This window comes from Panthera pardus, unplaced genomic scaffold, assembly GCF_024362965.1.
Source record: "Panthera pardus isolate Hobbes unplaced genomic scaffold, ASM2436296v1 HiC_scaffold_13, whole genome shotgun sequence".
NCBI lineage: Eukaryota > Metazoa > Chordata > Mammalia > Carnivora > Felidae > Panthera > Panthera pardus.
Genome location: NW_026526688.1, coordinates 59,519,288 through 59,533,453, shown reverse-complemented (window position 1 = coordinate 59,533,453; position 14,166 = coordinate 59,519,288).

Here is a 14,166-nt window from a genome sequence, read left to right as displayed (position 1 = left end):
GAGGAGGGATGCCTGGCTTGGCTCAGTTGGAGGAACATGGGACTCTTGATCTCAGGGTTGTGAGTTCAAGTCCCACGTTGGATGTAGAGATTACTAAAAAAAACTAAATAAATAATCTTTTAAAAATTGGACAGAGGGCCTGAATAGACACTTCCGCAAAGAAGACGTACAGATGGCCAACAGACACATGAAAAGATGCTCAACATCACTCATCATCAGGGAAATATACAAATCAAAAGCACAATGATGTATCACTTTACATCTGTCAGAATGGCTAAAATAAAAAACACAAGAAATAAAAAGTGTTGATGAGGATGTGCAGAAAACCTCATACACTGTTGGTGGGAATGCAAATTAGTACAGCCAGTGTGGGAAATAGCTTGGAGTTCCCTCAAAAAATTAAAAATAGAATTACCATATAATCCAGTAATTCCACTGCTGGGCATTTACCCAAAGAAAATGAAAACACTAATTCAAAAAGATAATATGCACCCTTATATTTATTGCAGTATTATTCTCAATAGCCGAGAGTTAAAAGCAACCCAAGTGTCCATCAATAGACGAATGGATAAGGAAGATGTGTATTTCCTATACAATAGAATATTCCTCAGTCATAAAAAAACAATGGAATCTTGTCATTGGTGACAACACAGATGGACCTAGAGGATGTAATGCTACGTGAAATAAGTCAGGGAAAGACAAATACCATATTATTTCACTTATATGTGGAATCTAAAAAACAAAACAAATGAAAACAAAAAACAAAAAAGGCAGAAATAAACCCATAAATAAAGAGGACAAACGGATGGTTTCCAGAGGGGAGAAGGTAGAGGGATGGGCAAAAAGGGGTGAGGAGAGTGGAGGGTACAGGCTTCCAGTTATAAGTCATGGGGATGGAAAGCACAGCATAGGGAATATAGTCAATGGTATTGCAATATGGTGACAGATGGTAGCCACACTTGTAGGGAGCATAGCATAATGTATAGAGTTGTGGGATCACTGTTTTGTACACCTGAAACTAATTTAACATTGTGTGTCAACTATCCTTCAATTAAAAACCAAAAGGACGGAGGATCTGAATACATATCTTTCCAAAGAAGACATACAGATGGCCAGTAGGTACATGAAAATGTACTCAACATCATTGATCACTAGGGAAATGCAAATCAATCAAAACGATGATTTATCATGTCATACCCATTAGAATGGCTATTATCAAAAAGACATAAACGAGTGATGGCATAAGTGTGGAGGAAAGGAAAGCCTTGTGCACTGCAGGTGGGATTGTAAATTAGTGCAGCCACTATGGAAAACAGTATGGAGTTTCCTCAAGTAATTAACAATAGAACTACCATACAATCCAGCATTCCACTTCTGGGTATATATTAAAAAAAAAAAAAAATGCAACTCCCCACTGACCTCCATGTTCATTAGCATTATTTGCAATAGCCAAGATATTGAAACAACCTAAGTGTCCATTGATGGATGAATTGATAAGGAAATTATGGTATGTATATATACATACATACATATAGGAATATTATTGAGCTATAAAAATGAATAGTCATTGGTATTGCAATAGTGTTGTAGTACCTGTGAACATAACACCAACAACACCGTGTGATTTTGGCAACATGGATGGAGCTTGAGGACATTATGCTAAGTGAAATAAGCCAGACAGAGAAAGACAAATACTGTATGATCTCCCTTACATGTGAAATCTTACACACACACACACACACACACACACACACACACACACACAAATTAGCTCATAGATACAGAGAACAGATTAATTGCTAAAAGAATTGGTCTTAAAAGTTCTCATCACAAGAAAAATTTTTGTAATCATGTATATGGTGAGAGATGTTAACTATACTTGTTATGGTGATCATCTCACAATATACACAAATACCAAATAATTATGCTGTACACCTGAAATAAATGTTATGGCTATTCTAATATAAAATCTTACTGAAATTTTTTTTACCATTTATTCATTTTTTGATAGAGACAGAGAGTGAGTGGGGGAGGGGCAGAGAGAGAGGGAGACAGAATCTGAAGCAAGCTCCAGGCTCTGAACTAACAGCACAGAGCCCCATGCGGGGCTCGAACTCACAGACCACAAGATCATGACCTGAGCTGAAGTCGGATGCTTAACCGACTGAGCCACCCAGGTGCCCCTAATATAAAATCTTAAATAAAAATATTAAAAAAAAAAAAGGTTGAAAGTTCATTTATCCTAAGCATAGATGAGGCTCCACAACAGCACCTATGAAGACTGTAGGACTGGCCACTAGTCTCTTACCTGAATATCTCCATTGACAGGTAACTTACTACCTCCCAGCAACCAAGGCTCTTCCGCCTTTGGATTACTCAGGTAGAAAGTCTTTCTTTTATAAAAGACTGCCTATGATTTGCACTTTGGCCTTACTTTTAACTCGTCACACCCTGTGGGATAAATCTTACCTTACTTCCATGTGCAAGCTCTTTGGGTAACTGGTGGCTACTCCCTTCAAGGCCACTCTTCATAGGCCAAGCTCTTTCAGTTTCCCTTACCTTTCTTCCTATACCAGGGGTCTGAGATTGCTCACCATCCTGGTGCTCCCCCCTGACCGTCCTCCAACTTGTTGGCTCCTGGTAAACTATGGTGCTCATAGCTTGGCACAACGCTCAGCTGTGGTCTATTTAGTGCGGAGTGAGGCAGGCTTTGTTCTAAATACTGTGCATCTATTCAAGCAGCCTAGGGCTTAATTAGCTTTCTTGGCAACCACATTAAACTATGGCCTGTTTCTTAGCAGCAACTACATATGGTAGTAGCTGGATTTTTAAAACCCTAAAACAGAGCCTACCATTTACTACTGATAGACTTTGTCTTGTAATATGGGCTGATTGGTTCAGACTTTTACAGATCTTTTGCAATTCTGATTTTGCCCTTGCATGTATTAGCATTCCACTCTAGCACTGTGTCACCTACGAATAAAATAAGCTTATTTTCTGTCTTCAGCCAGCCACTCATTAAAAAAAATCTTGTATAGCACAAAAATGCAGAGTCCTGTGGTATGCCAATAAAAACCTTCTTTTAGATTAAAAAGGATTGATTAATTAGCAAGCTTTAGCTGTGGTCCTTCAACCATTCATAAACCTACCCAATTACCCTATCCCTCAGCCTCTGTGAGTAGGACATTAACCATTTTTTAATGGCAGCCACCATCTGAACCCCTTTTCCATTTGGGGCAATTACCTACCTTCTGAGTCTTTTAGAAGGCAGAGATCATCTTTCCAGGATAAAAGGTGAAAAATGTTAGCTCCTGGCTGTCTCAGCTTCTTTTTGCAGCTGGAATGCAGGCATGTGATCTATGCTCCACTAATCGGAGGCATCATGCTGTACTGCAGATCCAGGGGCTAGAGATGCAAAGAGGTTGGAACTTTAAGGATTCTATTCTGCAGAGGGTGGGAACAGCCTTATACCCTTTTGGGGACACCAGGGTCAGCAGTGTTGGCCATGCAAATGGTGGTGTTCATGCCAGTGTTGATAAGCTGTCATGTGCTCATAAGACCAGCTCTGTGATGTTTGGATGTGATTCTGATTTGTGATTTCCAAACCTGATGGTCTAGCCCTTCAGAAGAGTCTGCAAGCTGCTCTGTATCCTTGAATAAACCGCCCCCCCCCTTTTTTTTTCTTAAGCTAGTTAGAACTTGTTTCTGTTGTTCATGACCTAAAAAAAGCAAATGATATCCTGCTTCTTCCCCTTATCCCAAGAGTACTGGAGGGACCATGTCCGATTCCTTCCTGGAATGTAGACAGCTTGTATCAATCCCAGTTATAAGTTTGCCAGTCAAATAATCCTATCAGAAAAGGAGATGAAAACATTCTGACACAATTTCTTTTTAGTGATCTTGTGCTGGCTCTTCATAATCACTGATTCCCTTTCTAAGAGCTCAGGAACCACCATCTAGTATTCTCTTTAAGATTCTTACCAAGAATCAGTATCAAGCCCCAATAATCTATAGTTTATAGGATTTGCCTTCTTTGTCTTTTTAAGAATTACAATTCCATTTTCCCCATTGCTTGCGGCTCTGTTATCTTTCATGATTTCTCAGAGATTATCCAAAAACTTTCTCAGTCACATCTCCAAAGTCTCTCGATATCTTGGGATCTGATTTTCCTTACTAGGGAAATTCTCTTATTTTCACATACCACACACACCATCCAGTTTACACTACAGAATTTTCCGAAAGCCTTTCCACATCCCTGAAGACCAAGGCAAGGTGTAGTAGCCATCTGTCTGTCTTCAGTATCAAATGACTGAACCCAAATCCCCTGCCCCGAAGCCTATACACATTATCCTGATACATAGTAAGTGCCTTATGATTGGTGGAGGAACAAAGCCAGCAAATGACCTACAAACTACCCCAGACATCCTTTCTTGTCATTCGAACTTCACTGCTATTATTGTATACTTAGAGTCTGCCATAGAAAAATATAAATGATCGCGTAAGAGGTAGTTTATATTATCCAGGCCTTATTTAACTTCATTAAACATCACCTTTTAGTCTCAATAAAGCTTCCTTATCTTTGGCCAACAAAAGCAGTGCAAGATTATTTCAAATTGCTTCTTTGAAGTATGAGTCTTAAGATCATTATATTAAATTCAATGAATTTGTGCACAAATATTCACTTTTGGGTTAACAAGATATTCAGACCATTAGAAATGGGGCTGGAGATGAGAAAGGGAAATTTCCAGAGAAGGAGAATAAGGAAGGTGGGTAATAGAGTTGGGAGAGAAGTGGTTTTCAAGGAGAATGATTATATCCAGAGTAATATACCACATATTTCTCTAAAATTTTTTATATCCTCCACAATTCCTGCAAAACATGTTTAAGCAGCAAACTAGCAATTTGAACACAAAATCTCCAGGCTTCTGTTCAATTCCTAAAGAACAAAGTGCCCAGAGGGATTGAGGAAAGGGAGTTGAGAGAATATTAGCACAGGGGTGGCTGACAGAGGGAGGGAGACAGAGAGAGAGACAGGGAGAAGGAGGGGGAGGAGCAAGGAAAGGGAGAGGGGGAGAGGGGGAGAGGGAGAGGAGAAGGAGAGAGGAGGGGAGGACAGGGGAGAGTGGGAGGGGAAGGGAGAAGAATAGATAAGGAGAAGGGAGAGGGAGAGAAGAGGGAAGGAGAAGAGCGAGGAGAGGAAAGGAGATGAGAGGGAGAGGAGGGAGAGAGGGGGGAAGGAGAAGAGAGGGAGAGAAGGTGCAGGAAAGCAGAGAGAAGACAGAAACACACAATTCCCTACCCAGCTCCTGACCCTACTGAAACCCTATGGTAGAAGATAGTTTTCTTTTTTAGTTTTTAAAACATATGCATTCAGTATTCACTCAATTGCTTTAAGTCAGTGTTTCATTTTTCTATTTATTCAAACCCATTTCTCTGAGGTTGCTACTTCCCAGAGGGTGTGCTTTCTCTAAATCAGCCTCCCTCTCACAGAGCCGCACCCTCACATAAAGGCTTTCTGAGAAATTGTCAGAGTTGTCTAGTGTCCTGGAAGCAGTAAATGATTCAAATATGGGCAATTAGACTATTTTAAGGAATTCAAAACACCACAGTTACCAAGGCTCCGGGATAGAACTGAAATGTTTCTTCTGCAGCAGAAGCTGGGTTCCATAGAGCACTCCAGAAGAATTCTCAACACATCATACCCAGAATGCCCCCTGTTCTTCAAGAAAACGGGATAATAAAAGAGCTATATAGCTCCTAATAGGTAAGGATAGTGCCAGCCGCATGCCAAAAACTTAGAGGAATTTCTTTAACATGGATTATGGTCAAGATAAGAGAAAAAGGATTCACCAAGCCATGATCCATTGCATTCAAGGGAAAAGTCCTGCCTCAGAGAAGCAAAGGCATGCCCACTGGGAATGCACCAACCTCTCTGGTTTGGGTGAGGACAGAGTGAGGCCTGAGGTGAGGTCAGTGGGCAATTGGAACAGGGCTAACCTGTTCCATGGTTGCCTTTTAGAAGCTACCAGATGCTGGATCCCATGCAGAGACATCTCCCTATAGTGCTTGGCACTTACATTTAGCACAGATGGGATGAGAAAGCCAGGTCCCTCTCAACTGTGGCTCCTATGAGCGCAGCTGTGTAGTTGAAGAAGGTCACCACCCCGCATAACTTCAGATGGCCATGAGATACATGTATGGTTGGTACCCTTTTAAAATGGTGCCCTGCCAGAAGTTAACTTGGTGTTATTTTCCCTATGTGATGAGAGAGAAAGAGGAGACCCTTCCTCAAGACAGTAGAAATGTGTTGAGGACCCACATCAGCTGTAGGAAAGGGGCAAACTCACAAGACACTTTGTGCTTTGAGGTTTTCAGTTGAAATCTGTCCCATCCCTTAGAGAACAGATGCCTGAAGAACATCTTGGGTCCACAGAGCGGTGAGCTAGAAATCACCACAACGAGGGCTTCCAGCAGTACTGCGGCCTTGCCCAGCTCCAGAAGGCATCGTTCATACAGGGCACAACAAGGGTGTTCTCTGAAGTTGTCTAAGGCTGAGCCCACCTCCTGGGATGGGTTTATGTTCCTGGGCTGAATGTGCTAATGAGGAAAGAGTTGGTCTTTAAGGGCTGTAACGCTCTAGGCTTGGGCTTAGTAGGGAGAGAGTCCCTCACAACCAAGCCCAGTTCTAAGGAGTCAGTTACAAAAGGGTTTTGCTCTAGCCCAGATGGAACACCAGGGGCACAGGACACAAAATTAAGGAAAAGATTGGATCCCTACTCCATCCCCCTCTACTGAGTAAACCCAACCTTTCCCAACTGCTTACCTGTGTCCACCACTACCCTCTGCCACCCAATATCCACGAGCTGGTAAGAAATTGAAGGGGGTTGACAGAAAATCCCAGACCCTGGCTCAGATCCTCCTACACTGAGATGAAGGTAATGTGGAACATCTTTAACCTGAAGGCCTTTGGCCGGTAAGACTGAAGAGATGGGGTACAAACTTGAATTCATTTCTACAGCAGATACTAAACACCCTCGGCCACTAGGTCAGTTCAGGGATTCGTCCTGGGCTCTGGACATGAATTGCCAACGCAAGCTCTGTTCAGCCATCAACTCCTCTCCACCCTAATCACTTACTGACATGGAATCAAGTCCATCTGGACCCACCTCCACATCCAAGCTACTAGGAAACTCATGGACGGGTAGGAAAGAAGGGGGTGGAACATTTTGGGAAGACTGACATCTGAATTCTTTGCCATTATGGGAAGCTCTTCAACGCTTGCTCTCTGGGGACAGAATGGGTCATGTTATTTCTCCAAGAAATCTTCAGGCCCAAAAGATATTGCCTTTGGTGCCAACAACCCTCCACCTATTCTCATCCTTATCTGTAAGATGTCAAAGAAAAACTACAATAAATCTAAATATTTCCCTTCTCCCAAAGGTTTGCAGTTGAACCCACACCATTCTAAAAGAACACATCTTAAGTCCCATTACTGGATACATGTAGACTTCCCTCTTTAAGAATAAGCAAAATCACAACAGAAAAAAAATTACCGAACATACGAAAAGGCTGCACATTGTAGAGGAGACAACCTGATACCAGAGCAACTAGCCCCTTTCAAAGAGTACTGCAAGAAACAGGAGAAATGCTTAAAGAATATTTTCTTTTATTTTATTTTTTTAATTTACATCCAAATTAGTTAACATATAGTGCAACAATGATTTCAGGAGTAGATTCTTTAGTGCCCCTTGCCCATTTAGCCCATCCCCTCTCCACAACCCCTCCTGTAACCCTCAGTTTGTTCCCCATATTTATGAGTCTCTTCTGTTTTGTCCCCCTCCCTGTTTTTATATTATTTTTATTTCCCTTCCCTTATGTTCATCTGTTTTGTCTCTTAAAGTCCTCATATGAGTGAAGTCATATGATTTTTGTCTTTCTCTCACTAGTTTCACTTAGCATAATACCCTCCAGTTCCATCCACGTAGTTGCAAATGGCAAGATTTCATTCTTTTTGATTGCCGAGTAATACTCCATTGTATATATATATATATACCACATCTTCTGTATCCATTCATCCATCAATGGATATTTGGGCTCTTTCCATACTTTGGCTACTATTGATAGTGCTGCTGTAAACATGGGGGTGCACGTGTCCCTTCGAAACAGCACACCTGTATCCCTTGGATAAATACCTAGTAGTGCAATTGCTGGGTCATAGGGTAGTTCTATTTTTAGTTTTTTGAGGAACCTCCATACTGTTTTCCAGAGTGGCTGCACCAGCTTGCATTCCCTAGAGAATATTTAACTTGCATTCTTTGTTTTATTTTTGTAAGTAACCTATACACCCAACATGGGGCTCCAACTCATGACCCAGCCCTGAGATCAAGAGTCACATGCCCTACTGACTGAGCCAGGCAGGTGCCCTGTTTAACTTGCATTCTTTTTTTTTTTTAATGTTTATTTATTTTTGAGAGAGAGAGTGCATATGCACATGCATGAGTGGGGGAGGAGCAGAGAAAGAGGGACAGAGGATCGGAAGCCACTGACAGCAGAGAGCCCAATGCAAGTCTTGAACCCACAAGCCATGAGATCGTGACCTGAGCCGAAATTGGACGCTTAACCGACTGAGCCATCCAGGCACCCTAACTTATTCTCATAATGAGTAATCACTAAAGAGAGTTTCCAGGTGGGTCTCTAAACTAGGTTCCTGCACCGAATTCCAAGGTGGGGCAGGGGCTTCTTCCTAGAAAACACTAAGCAATTCTCAGACACCAGTAGGGCATCCAAGAATCCAACTCAATTCTGACACTATCTACCTAGAGATAGTGTTAGATCCCACAGGTTAAGGCTCTGTCCCACAAGACTGCCCTCCCCAGGCAGCCCCCATCGCCACCATGACTTCAGACTTGGGCTGTTACCCATGCTTCTGACTGGCTACCTATTGAGGGTTCTAATGACCTCACTCTCATATTTGATTAATTTGCTAGAGAGGCTCAAAGAACACAGAGAAACATTTTACTTACCAGATCACTGGATTATTAAGAGGACGTCTTTCAGGAACAGCCAGATGGAAGAGATACATAGGGCAAGGTATGGGGCAGGTCGTGTGGAACTTCCTTCCATGCCCTCTCCAGGCACACCACTCTCCCCCCCAGATATTTGCATGTTCACCAATCCAGAGGCTCTCCTAACCCTGTCCATTTCTTTTGGGTTTTTGCAGAAGCTTCATTACACGATTGATGAACTCATTCGTTAGTGATTGATTCAACCTCTAGCCCCTCTGGTTGCTCAGGAGGCTGGGTGTGGAGAGTGGGGTGAAATTGCAGCCCTCTAAGCACACTATTGGCTCCTCTGAAGATCAGCATTCTCAGGTGCTTTAGAAAGTTGCCTCATTAGCATAACAAGAGACACCTTTGTTGCTCTCAACAGGTAGGAAATTCCAAGAGGTCTGTGCCAGAAAAGGGGATGAAAACCAAATATATACTTCTTATTATAAATCACGATACCATAGCTTTCTTCAGCAGCTTTCTGCACAGACAGGTGGCAGTTATTTACCTACAAGCAGAGGAACCGAGGCGAGCCCGGAAGGGCTCGAGTTTGCAACAAGACCGTGCTTTCCAGCTCCACTCTGCAAGTGCCGCGCAGCGCAGATTGGTACCCTGTGACACCTGACGGTCCCTTTGTATTTCAGGGTTACGTGTGATAACCTACCAACCCGGACAGAAGGAACAAGGAGAGTATGTACAAGCCCAGGTCACTGGGGAGAATCTTGAGTCGTATCAGATGACAGCTCCGCCAGGTTGCCCAGCCACGCAGAAGCCAGCCCTGTGAGGGCAGTTTTGGTCCCACAGCATTAGCAAAGGGAACGTGCTTTGCAACTTGAGGAACCGGAATCCACTGTCTGGACTAGCTGTCTTGAAGGATCAGCAAAGAGTTGTCTGGCTTTCATGATGTTTCCTTTCTGCAAGGAGGAAACAAACAATTCTGGATACTTCTCCATTTTGTCCTACCAGGAAGGAAACATTTTTCAAAGTCACCCCACGTTCTCGCTCTTGAGAAATCACCAGCAGAGTTAACAGACATTACAAGCACTGCAGAATCAACAACAATGTGTGTTTCTTCCGTCTCCGTGGCCATATGCCCAGAGTGAGCAGTGTAATATAAGAAGCAGAGAAAATGATTAGAGATGGGGGAAAAAAAAAAATCACATAAAGGGAACGACCAGTCAAGATGTGAATCCAAATAGCAAATGGAGATGCTTGTAAGTGTTCGCAGCAGCAAGGCCTTGCCAAAGTTGTTACTCATACCAGGCATGTGGGTTCTCTGCACACAATTGCATGAATGGCACAGTTAGCAAGGGGGATATGTGACTTCTCATAAACGATCTGTTCTTATTTTATACAAGAAAAACCAATATAAGGAAAACACTGCCATATTTATATATCAAATATCATGCTGTGTTCAATGAGACTTTTATATGATTTTAAAGACATCCTTTTTATATGTCAATCCCCATATGATCTGCCAGCAGGATTTATACATTACTGCACAATTACATTATAGTGAGAACACCAAAATTTTATTTCAGCTCTGACTGGGTCTACACGATCTTTGCATTTGCTTCCTGAAGAGCAATAGCTTTCTACATATATATGTGTGTGTGTGTGTGTGTGTGTGTGTGTGTGTGTATTTTAGCAGAGGAGGGAAAGGGGTCAGGATTTCTGCCAAGAGTTCCTTGGGTTGGTTCTCTGAGCAGAATCTCTCAGAATGTCCAATGTAACATCCCACTTGGGGATTCAGTTGGATTGTCAGCGACAATGAGAAGAGATCGGGAAATACAAAGTTCTTTCTTGCTCCTCTCTGCTGTGGGACATACTGTTGACCTCTGCTTTTGGAAACTGCTCTCTTGGCTTCTCTGAAGTGGGACTTATCCTGACCCTCTCTTCCTGACCGTGTTACCAGTAAGAAATGCTGTGCAATGTGCCTTTCCAAACTGCTGCCTTTGGCCCTGGACTTATCCATCACCCATGCTGCTTTTTCTTGAAGGGGTTCAAAATCACCCCATTGATATTTTTCTCACTGTCACCCCAGGTGAACTGAAATTTCATGTCTTCAGCTACCTACATGACATTTACAGTTTAAACTCCTGACGTTATTTCAAGTCAACAGTCCCCAAATAAAACTTTCCCTTTTGCCTGGAAATGCTCTTCCTATCCAACCTCTGAGTCCCTTCCAAAGGCCACTGCCACAGTCACTGTGATATAAATCTTTGGTGTTTTTTGTTTCATCTCCTCCATTTCCTATATTCATTCAGCCATTAATTCCTATTGGCTCTTTTTTCCAAAATGTCTCTTCTGGCTTTATTTTTCTCCTCATTCCCTCTGCCCCCTGCCCCTCAAGGTATAGTTCCCTATCTCCTCATGTTCTCCCTTGACTCCCCCCCCCCCCCCCCCCCCCCCCCCCCCCCGCTTATCTCCATAACCCTGACCTTACAGACGGTTGGGGTCGCATCTTTTTTCCACGTCACTTCCATATTAGGAAACCTTTAGCAGCATCAAGGTAAATACTTCTTTTTGGCTTTCATGACTTGCTAGCATTTGGCCATAAGCTAACTATAAACTGCACATTTTCTGTATTAGTCATGGGTTTTCCATCTCCCTACAAATATGCCTGCCTGATGTCTGCTGCTGAGCCCTTTTGCTGAAGGTCTCCTCCCTTGTAGGTCCTTTGCTTTCCCTGACACCTATTCAAAATCTCTCCACTCTTCAGTGTCCAGGTCCTATCACCTTTTTATCTAAACCTTATTCCTGCCTTCTGTGGCCTCCCTCGCCTCTGAGCTCATACTGCATTTGTAATCTTAGTTATTATAATGATGCACTGCCTTCTCATTACAATTTTCAGTTTGTGTTTTCTCCCCCACCAGACTGTAATCTTAAGGGCAAGGACAGTGTCTTTTATTTCTTCTTCCTCTCCTCCTCCTCTTCTTCTTCTTCTCCTCCCCCGCTCCCCTTCTCCCTCCTCCCTCCTCCTTCCCCTCTCTCTCTTCCTCCTCCTCCCCTCCACCACATCCCCCCCTTCTCCTCCTCCTTCTTCTTTCTCTTCTTCTATTTTAAATAATCTCTACACCCACCGTGGGACTCAAACTCACAACCCTGAGATCAGGAGTTGCATGCTCCACTGATTGAGCCAGCCAGGCACCCTATTTCTTCTAATTATCCCCTCCTCTTGCTATCCTATTTGTTTTCCCTAATCACACATTTTACCTATTTGCATTTTTTTTTCGCCATTTTTATTGTATATGTTATTGTAAGGTACCTCCAAACATTTGCAGTATAAAAAAAGTATTTCTTCTGTATCTGTCACAATGATTGTTTTAGCTAAACACACGGTGGGTTGTGAGAACCCACTCAAAAAAATAATATAATTGGTTTTGGAACATAGTGGGGCATAAGTGTATGAAATTCAGGCAAATAACAAATACATTTCAGCTCCTTGAGAATCTGAATCCAGATGGAATCATTGAAGTCTTCTTCCCCCTTTTGATTCAGCTGTCTTGTCTTTTATTATATCCCAGTACCCTGAAAATGACTTAATACAACTAAAACTAGGGAGAGCGAAAAGGCAACGACAACAACAACCCTCAATGGGTTTTCAGATGGGAATTTAAGGGGAGTAGTTAAGTATATGGAACATCACACCAGACACCAAGCTCCATCACCCAACACCTACTCTAAAGAGAGAGTGAGGGGTTGGGGGGACAGGGATAAACAGGCAGAGATGGAGACACAAGAAGAGAAACAGAGACAGTGAGGTAAGAGAGAAATAATCCAAACCATAGGATTTTTTTTTTTTTAAGAAAAGAAAATAAATGCATTCTCTGGCATAAAGAATTGTTCAGGATCAGAGGGCAAGATTCTGATTTTAAAAGTTTTGAGTCTGCTTTCTTCAGGCCTGAGCCACTGGGTGAATTTAAACGGTGGGAGAGATTATTACAGCTTTGCTTATGGGAAGCATTTCTTTTGAGATACCCTCTTGAAAGCTTCACCCACGTCAGTTTTCTTCCAGGGGCTGACTGATAACATGCCAATCCCACACATCTGTGTCAGTGGGTAAAGAAATCACAGGAAAAGAACAGTTTAGCGTGAAGGGTGACATTCCAGCCCAGCTTTGATTTCTGCACCCATCACCACATCATAGCAATCCCACAATTGCTACCCAGTACAACATGCAGTGGCACTATATGGGGGACCGCCCTACTGCCATGGGGGCGGGAGCCAGAGCAAGCAGGCGGTTTGTCGTGTTTCCTCACATCTTCAAGAGCCCAGCTCTTCCTCTGCAGACAGGAACAGAGGAACGATTCCTTACTCCTTACCTCAGACTTGCGTCCTTGCAGGTGGCTATTGTATAAAGACTTGGCTGCTTGAGTACCACGGGACCAACATAATATATGAGCCTCCTTTGAGCACTATGTCTCTTAAATTACCCTCTATGTCCATCTTTACTTACTGTCCACATGTTACGGATCTATCACAGCCCTTAACTCAGGAATTGAAGGGAAGCCCTGGTGCAGTGCGGGGGCTGACTGCTCCCTCCTGGGAATCCCCTTTGGGACAAAGGGCTAGGCAAATCGAGAGCACAGTTGGGTTTGCCAACACTCCTGCCGGACAAACTCAGATAAATTGGTCCCAGGAGAAGCCAATAACTCAAGAGAGGAGGGTTGGAAAAGAAAAGCGAGAAATTTACCTCAGGTGCCAGCAGTTAGGGGAGGTGCCAGGCTCTGCCCACAAGATAGACACCTAGAGTTCTACAGGGAGAGATTGCGGGTGAGGGGTACATGCAGGAAAGCAGGCAGAGAACGTCTGATCATTGGTGGGGGTCCGTATATGTTCAGCGTGTGATCGTAGGCAGGGGAGGGGATGTGTGGGGTGTGGTCTTACGGCATTCTGTTGTTATCAGAGGGCTTTTCTGGCCTGGCGGTTGGAATGTTCTAGTCACTACAAACACCTTTATCAATGCCACAGGAAAGTGCAAGAAGAAATAAACACAGTATGTTGTATTTAGAGCATGCGTTAAGCAGTCTTGTGTACTTCAGGTTTCAACTCTTGGGCTTTCTGGTTGAGGAAGAGGGCTTGCTGACACACAGAGGGCTTCAAGAACCAACGTGGC